General features: G+C 45.4%; 1 long non-coding RNA gene across 1 annotated transcript in view; it reads left to right on the forward strand.

Annotated features, from left to right (window-relative positions):
- The window catches only part of LOC106886903, a 1,095-nt gene extending 411 nt beyond the window's left edge, over positions 1–684 (forward strand). Inside the window, exons 2-3 of the long non-coding RNA XR_001411759.1 lie at positions 308–340; positions 625–684. This is a non-coding gene — a long non-coding RNA (uncharacterized LOC106886903). The remainder of the gene's footprint in view (positions 1–307; positions 341–624) is intronic.
- Positions 685–1,761: the final 1,077 nt, after the last annotated feature.

Below are 1,761 nucleotides of genomic sequence, written 5' to 3' on the forward strand. Positions count from 1 at the left end.
TGTGTGTTGTGGAGATGCGGAGTTAACGCTGCGGTCGGTGCTCGTGTGAGTATGTGTGCGCGTGAGTGTGAGTGAGTGTGTGTGTGTGTGTGTGCGCGAGTGTGTGTGTGTTGGAGAGATTAGGACGAGACTTGAATATTTATGAGCTTTGCTTGAAACTGACTCGCAGTGTTTACTTGCCTCTTTGTTCCTTACCCCCCTCCCTCCCCCGTCCACACACATACATACATTTAAAAAAATCCATTAAACTTGAAACAGTTTCTAATTCCTCCTTTTTTGGGGGGTGATTTTTTTTTTTTTTTTATAGAAACTAGTTGCACAGATGAAGCAAGATCCACAGGTAAATGCAGATCTTTTTTTTTTCTCTTCTTCAGTATTTTATCCCTGCTGTAATAAGCGCAGTTGTGCTGGGACAGCAGGATGAGAAACTTTATCAGTAAGAGATCTCATTTTGTAGTCTGCACTGAGCTTTCTTGCTAAGGAGGGTGTTTTGTGTGTGCATGCTTTCGTTCGGCTTCGGTGGAGCGGTTTTGCCTTTGAACAATTTCTAGATCGCAAGTTTATTCATTACAGGGGTTAGTTTACACTTTGCCTTTAATATGCATCTTATTGCCGTTTTTGCAGAACGGGGATCTTAAGAAACAAATCCATGAAAGGCAATCAAGAATAGCAGCTCTTAATGAGAAACAAGTAAGGAACAGATCGATTCAGTTGTGTTTGGTTTTTCTTCTTGCTTTTACAATGCACTTTCTAAACATCCGAAAAGTGTCTGCGTTAGCTGAAAAATACCGACAGCAGGGAATATAACATCCATTTTCCTAAGCGTAAAGTAAGAAAATGCATGTTTTCAAAATGAGGTCGGATTCTTGGATGTCTTGCTGGGGGAAAGAATGATTTTAGTACTAGTAGTAAAAAGATAAGCAGTAGTTAAAACGTAAAAAAAAAAAAAAAATGAGGCGTCCATTTTGAGTTGGTCGACATGTTTTAGGAATATGGAAAATTCTCCTGTCTTGGGCTACTTTGTGCACTTCCGTGTAATGTGCAGAGCAAGAGTTGGGAGGGAGGAGGCTGGAGCCCAGTTCGGAGCCATTTCTGGGTTTGATTACAAAACTGATTTTTATTGATCACTTTATTTTATTTCTTTTCTTCTTTTTTTTTTTTTTTTTTTTTTTTTTTTTTTTTTTTTTTTTTTTTTTTTTTTTTCCCTCCCCACTTGCCTTTCTCTTCCCTTGGTCTGATCTGACGTGTTAGCTTTTGATTCGAGTTCTCTTAGGCACTTTCACTTTTTCCCCCCTTCCAAAAATACGAATAAAAACAGCTTAACCTGTTTCAGCTGCCGGAGGGAAAAAGAAAAAAAAAAAACAAACCCAACCAACCCCCAAACCGGAGGAGGGGAACAAAACAAACCAGAAACCTTCCTCCCTCCCTCTCCCCCCTGCCCTCCCCAAACTTTCTCGTCTCTCTTTTTGTGCCGAGTGACCCCCGGGCCCGCTGCTCCGCCCGTGACCCGCTTCCACTTTCAGGACTTCCAGCGCAGGAAGGGCAGTTGACAAAGCCACGCTCCCTAGGGGTGAACTTTCCCTCTCGCCACCCCCACCCCCCCATCCTCCACCACCGCCTCCCCGGGGGGCCGGCGCGGCGGTGCTGAGCTCCCTTCCCCGTCCCTCGGCTGCCGGCCCCGCCGGCGGCGGGAGCCAACGCGGTTCCTCCGGAATGCAGCAGTCCTTTCAGCACCAGGGCCGAGGACAGCGCCCGCGGGGC

This window comes from Calidris pugnax, unplaced genomic scaffold (assembly GCF_001431845.1).
Source record: "Calidris pugnax isolate Ruff unplaced genomic scaffold, ASM143184v1 scaffold36, whole genome shotgun sequence".
NCBI lineage: Eukaryota > Metazoa > Chordata > Aves > Charadriiformes > Scolopacidae > Calidris > Calidris pugnax.